General features: G+C 43.5%; 1 protein-coding gene across 4 annotated transcripts in view; it reads left to right on the top strand.

The window, feature by feature from the left end:
- Positions 1-2,186: 2,186 nt before the first annotated feature.
- Positions 2,187-6,816, top strand: part of LOC116850902 (microtubule-associated protein futsch) — a 105,897-nt gene continuing 101,267 nt past the window's right edge. The window contains exons 1-2 of one of the 4 annotated variants that reach the window (XM_032829725.1): positions 2,187-2,334; positions 2,600-2,889. The gene's annotated coding sequence lies outside the window, so the exon portion shown is untranslated. Of the gene's footprint in view, positions 4,028-6,816 lie in introns of all 4 variants that reach the window. The other 3 variants (XM_032829726.1, XM_032829727.1, XM_032829724.1) reach the window with 3 other exon arrangements.

The raw sequence follows: 6,816 nt of genomic DNA, 5'->3' as shown, positions 1-6,816 counted from the left end.
CTCGGCGTGCCCTAATGAATATATTGAAATACACACACACAATTTATATACAATACGATTTGAAATAAGAAGAGTAGCATACAGAAGAAACGTTAATTCACTTATGTAAAAAAAATATAAGTTTTAGTTTATATATCGACAAACACACATATAGGAGTTATTATATTCACACATAGAGAAAATTAAATTTTATGTATGGAGAAACATAATCTTGAATTAACAAACGATTAACATTGATTTTACCAACAACAAGCAACATTATCACTAATGTTAATTTAATTTATGATAACAAATATATTTATATAGAAAAGTCATTCCTATATACAGTTTGATGAATTCCTTGAATTCATCAAACATCAACATAGATTTCTCCATAGTGAATATATTTTCAATAATGTACATAATTACATAATGTATAATGGCACATAAAATATTACTACATTATAAACATTTATATTGAATAATAATGTATTCATCATCTTTATTCTTATTCTCGGCAAGGCACATCGAGTTTTTGATCCTCGATGTTAAGTTTTTCTCAATTTGATACTTCGATATTTCAGCGTTCAATTATTAATATTAATAAAATATGATGAATTATAGTATATCACGTATATCATGAAAACGTCTCGGTGTTAGTATATACTTAGAAACATTAGTTAGTATACATTTAGAAACGTGTGGGAAACATTTTACAAACGGTTATGAAATGGTATATACATTTAGAAAACGTATGTGAAACCAATATATGCTACTAGGGATGATGTGCCCCAACTATAAATATAGAAAACAATAAATTGACATAAGACACTGGCATAAGACATAATTGATGAAAAACATTTTTTTTCTTATTCAAAATATCTGATCATTATTACATCACACAGTATATTTATCACACAATTACTTGTGTAATAAATACTTACACATATACGTACTTAAATAATTATATTGATCTCACTTCTTTTTTTAATTAAATTAATTTAAAACATCTGCACTTTGTTTAAGTTAACATATACTTTGCGTTTTGTAGTTTTTGTTTTGATAATTTTTGTTTTGGTCTTTTTTGTTTAGTATTTTTTGCATTGGTATTTTTTATTTGGTTCTTTTCTTTATACGTAATCGGCGTCTTTTTTTTTTTTTTATTATATATATACACACATATAAATTGCGGAAACAACTTGATTCCACCCTGCCATCTGTTATAATTAACCTACCCGCGCAGGATAAGCCACGCTCCGGTCTTGATCAGCTATTGTGGTGACTGCTAATCGTCCCTGCTCATCATCTGCTTTATTATTAAGGCTAATTTCCAAGGTGTAGCACTAAGTGTAGCACTAAGTGTGTCGTACGCCCGCGGGTACGATTTCCAGCGTAGCCATACGCAAATTGCCCTTATCCATCTATTCTTATTCATCAGTCTGAATCAGCAGGTAGCCCCAACCCTTACTCCCTTCGGCTTCTGCCCTTCTCGTCCTCGTTCTCCTGCTCGAGGAAAGGCACCCAGGCTGCGGAAGCCTTCGCAATCGGCGAGTTCTCTGATCCGCTATGACGGTCGTTACGTCATTTCCGGCAGCAGTCGCCCTTTCCGCCAGTTCGTCCGTGCTACCGGCCTGGTGGTCGTACGTACCTTCCTCCCCGGTCCCCGTACGTCCTTCCCCTCAATCTCGCGGCACCCAGATAGACTCGGACATGTATACCCAGGAGTGTTCCATGTCGTGGTCGTCCCTGACGATGTATAGACCGGCGCGACGACGGCGGTAGGCCCGGCTGCGCGGACGACCAATCGCGCCGTACGACTAGTGGGGGTGCCGGTCTCGTCGCGACATTGTGGGAGGGGAGGGTTCTCCGCTGTGGAGCAGCGACGCAGGGGGCCGCAGCACCGCGAGTTCTCCGTCAGAGAGCCGGCAGCCCGCAACGCGAGTGTTGCTGCCGAGCTTTGATAATCGAGAAGCCGCAAGCACTGTGAGAATCGTTGCCGTCACCGTCGCCCTCGTCGCCGTTGTCGTCATCGTCATCATCGTCATCATCATCAACGTCATCACTGTCACCACCGCCGTCGTCGTCGTCGCCGTCGAGCGACAGCTCAAGGAAGAGAGCCGGACGTGGAGGAGAGGAGGATTTCGTGTCGTGCTCGTCAGTATCGAGACGGAGAGACTTCCGCATCGGACAACATCCCGCACATCGTCGGAGGCATCCGTCGATCCCTCTACGCCGGTCTCCACGTAGCTCTCTGTCCTTCGTCTCTCTCTCTCACTCTTTCTGTCTCTCTCGCCCGTCCGCCCGCCACCCCCGTCTGCGGATAGCCGGCATCGTAGCACCGTCATACTTGCTCCGGTACATATACAGACACGTATACACGTACACGTAGGCATACGTCACTGTAACCTCCACGAGCTGTCATTCCGCCGCTCCGTTTCCCTCCGCTGACCTGACCCGACCGACCTGACACTGTCTCTTCTTCCCCATTCCTATCTATCATTCATTACTCTCGCCCTCTCGCTCTTTCTCTCCCTATCTCCCTCTTCTGTTCTCTTATTACGATCTATTCTACTCTGCTCTCATCAAGTCTCAACCGCTCCGATCTCTCCGTCTCGCACAGCACCCGCGGCAGACCGCGAACGCAACGAGAGGTGGGTCCAGCCGGGCCCCACTGCGGGCAGAGAGTAGACGAAGGGACTGGTAGCTCGGTCAGACCGGCAAACGACCAGTGTACGCGCGGCTCCTCTTCTCCCCAAGGGACATCTCGCGCTCTTCAAGGGCGGCATCACCGTTCGCCCTGCACGGCGGCAGCAGGAGTCCTCCGGGATACCCGGGACCTGGTAGCCGGTCGAGACTTCCCGGCGCGAGGAACCTGGAACATTGCTGGAGGGTGTAACGAGTAACCACCAGGTGAGTGCGCACGGAACTTGGTCGAACCAATCGAAATCGCCGCCTGCGTGTCGGCGACCGGGCGTTTAACCAGGTCACCGACGATGACGACGCGGTATACTCAGCCCTGACGAAATCCCCGCTGACGATTCCTCGTCAACGATATGACGTATGGATTTTATCGGCCGTGGCGGTCGGCGCCGCCGCCAACGCCGCCGCCGCCGCCGCCGCCGCCGCCGCCGTCGAGCGACCCACGAGAGGGGGCGACTTGTTACTAAGGGGGTGCACTGCAGTGACGGTACGTGGTGGGGTGGTCTCGCCCCCGAAAGTTTCGCCGGAGTTACCGTCCGTTCTCGTTCGCCGGTCTCTTTCCCATAGTCAGTGCGAAGCTACATTCGACGTGCTCGTTTGGTCATCTCGCAAAAGAAAGGAAAAGAAGGAAAATTGGAAAAAAACATAAGAACAAGAGGGAGAAAGAGATAGTGCTACAGCAGTGTGCGACCACGGCGACGTAGCCGTCATCCCCAGTCGTAGAGGGACAGTTGCGATAGTCAGCCCTTCGCGCAGAGTACGCGTTGCGTTCACACGGCGGCAGCCGCCGTAGGGTGGATCGATCGGCAGTCTCGCTCGAGTGCGAGTCGCGTATTTTCGGCTGCCCAGTCGGCTGTAGTCAGAATTTGGATCAATGATCTAAGACTATACGCGGCGGAGGTGCCCGGCATCGTGCCCGTCCTGCGCATTGCGCCGGCAGGACGGTGTGGTAGCGTCGCTCATTTGCTCGTTCGAAGGGCTCGTGGCAAATCCTGCGCAAAGCCGGCTCTGCCGACGTGGGTGCGTACATACGGGTAACGGTACGGTGCCGCCACGGCGCCGACTCGTCCGCGAGACGATTCCCCGCTGGATCGTGCCCCGACCACTGGATTCTCCCGGCGATCTGGTGACTGCAAGGCGACCAGACGCCGAGCCGTCATCCGTGGAGCTTTCGCGTCCTAGATTCGTTTTTCTTCCGTGTTTCTTCTCGACCTCGTCGCGTGAAGGGCTTCCGCCAGCGACTGTCTTTCCTGTCGGCCACGGGGAAACGGATTTTCCTCTCGCCGTGGAGTCTCGACTTCCTGATAGGGTTTCCACGAGAAGCTCATCGACGTTCGGCTTAGCCGCGGTAAGGTTAGCAGAGGTATACTAAACGTGCGCGAAAGCTGCCTCGCCGGTGTACCCTTGAGATCTTGGACTTGGCGACCGGCCTTCGACTTCTCTCTCTCTCTTTCTCTCTCTCTCTCCCTCTCTCTCCCCCCTCTCCCTCTCCCTCTCTCTCTCCCCCCTCTCCCTCTCCCTTTATCTGTCTTTCTTTTTTTCTCTCTTGTCCCTTTTTCTTTTTTCTCTCTCTTTCTTTCTCTTTTTCTCTTTCTCTGATGGCATAGAATTCTGCTCGGATCTAACTATAACTGGAGATATTTTTTGCGATTTGGTTACGCTATCATAAATTCTTTCAATAGTATTTTCATAAGATAAAGGATTATAGCTCTTATTCTGAGTTTTCTCTTATCGTGATAAAAGTTCCTTTAAATATGACCAAAAGCCAGTCAGAAGGTTTACATTTAGGTCCGTATTCATAGTCAGATGTTACATTTAAGATCGGTTTAAATTGATATTGAGATTCTTTATGGTCAATGAAATGATCAGTAGTGCATCTGAAGATGAACTTAAGACGATCTTAAATATAAGACCTGATTATAAATACAAGTCTTAGAGACTCTTTTGGCAATAAAAGAGGATTCAAGATAAAACAAAGCCATTAGTATCTTCCAAATAGATGGTAAGTGGAACATAGATTTCTTATTGATATTGACTGAGGTTTAGACTTTCAAAGACCAGAAATTGAATAAAGACGGAAAATAGATTTCTCCAGAGATCTGTCAGTCGAAAATAGAAAGGGCGGTGTTTCAATATCGCAAAACGGAATCGATAGACAAATAAAGGAAATATGCGAATTTCCTCAAAAACGTTTGACTAAGAAATTCTCATTGACACGCCGTACCCATAAATTCGCGATAGACGCAACGGGACGTGTCAAAGCGGCCGACGGAGGATTGATCGTATGTCGTAAAGGTCCGCCGGTATGACAGTCGCCGACCGTAAAGCAGACATTAAAGGGTAATATCGCGACGTGCCGTCTTCACGGGGAAAGGATTACGGCTGCGAGCGCGTTCGACCTAAAGAGGAGAGCAGAAGCAGCAGCAGTAGCGCGGCGCTTTGTACCGCCAACCCCTCGCGCTCCGTTCTCGACCTTTGGCCACTTCTATTTCGGCCCCGTCTCCACCTCGTCTCCCCGTCTCGTACGCAATGCAGATGGAGCATCCGCGTACGTCTCCGGAACATGTTTCAGCCGGGAGCATATAGAAAGACGTAAGCAGTACAATTCTTGAACAGTAAGAAAATTCATCCATCACGATCGATCGTTTTGGGGGCGTAAGAAGAATAATTGACTGTGGTTAGTCAGAGAAAAAGAGAGAAAGAGAAAGAAAGAAAGAAAGAAAGAGAGAGAGAGAGAGAAAGAGAGAGAGAGAGAGAGAGAGAGAGTGTGTGTGTGTGTGTTTGTGTGTGTTTGCTTATTGCTAAAGTTTTACTGCTTATGTTTTCCTATTTGCTCCCAGCCTTGCGTCAAGGAAAACGTTCAATAGTCGACACTCATGGCGTTCGCTAGTTTACGGTACTTTTGCTCAACTTTTATCAAATATTTAGATATATGCAGGTTTATTAAGATTTATACTGGCCGACAAAAAATAATTTTTGTCAAATGACTCTAATCAGAATAAGTGTTTCACATACATTTTTATTTACAAAAAATAATTCCGCAAATTGTTCAATCATGTTAGGTTTTAAAGTTAATTTAAATTGTGAGAATATGTTGAGAAATTTACGATTAATGAAATAATAAAAGTAGGTAAATGTTTTGATTTACATATTGATCGTTATTAGCAAAAAATATAAAATTTGTCTACAAATAGTAAGAAAGTTTGTTAAGGATACAATATGTGGAAAAGTAGATATTTTTTCATGTTTGATAAGTTTATTGAGAACGAATGGATTATAAGTTCTGTTATAAGTCTTTGTAATAAAATTCCCTTGAAATTTTACTAAAAATCTGTAAAAAAGTACAATTCTAAAATGATTGATGACACAATCATTTTAGGATAAAAGATATTTTATTAAATTCCAATATAAACAAAAAAGTAAACAAAATTTTTTCAGTAAGTCATATTCAAATTTTGTACGTTCACATAGTTCAGGATGAATAACACTAGATCCACTTCAAACATGATATTAATGTTGTTTTTATTACAATGTGAGAAGCAACTGGTTTAAAATGGTTTAAAATTTCATCATTTTCTACAGGATATTTATCGGCTAAACATATCTTTGCAATTAAAGTGTAAAAAAGAAAATATATATATACACACACATACACATACTAGTGTCCCAGTTCAATTTCATAATCTCTCGTGAGTACAGAGTTTGAGGTAAACACAAAAGTCCCATATCGTTTTGTGATATTCGCAATAATTATCGAGATATCAATGAAAAAAGATTTGTAAATGATGAGGCTCGATATGATATGATAGATAAGCTGAAGTGACAACGTCTGTTGTCGTGTGCTTGTATTAAGTCAAACTGAACAGAAAATCCTCTACCATTTTGCAAATGACCACATAAATTTTTAGTTATTAATTAAAAAAAACTGGTACATTATTGTGCAAAAGTGTACAACAATTTTCTTTATTTATTTACTAATTAAAAATCTATGTGATTACTTGCAAAATGTAGAGGACTTTTTTGCTCAGTTTCTTGCATGATATAGTAGATAAGCTATAATGGCGTCGTGTATTTATATATTAAATAAAACTAAGCAAAATATTTTCTACAATTAATATTTCGATCATTATTGCGATT

This window comes from Odontomachus brunneus, unplaced genomic scaffold (genome assembly GCF_010583005.1).
Source record: "Odontomachus brunneus isolate Ranch 3 - 2012 unplaced genomic scaffold, Obru_v1 Obru_scaffold_159, whole genome shotgun sequence".
In the NCBI taxonomy this organism is placed as follows: domain Eukaryota; kingdom Metazoa; phylum Arthropoda; class Insecta; order Hymenoptera; family Formicidae; genus Odontomachus; species Odontomachus brunneus.
The sequence above is the reverse complement of the archived record's forward strand: the minus strand, read 5'-3'. Positions and strand labels throughout refer to the sequence as shown.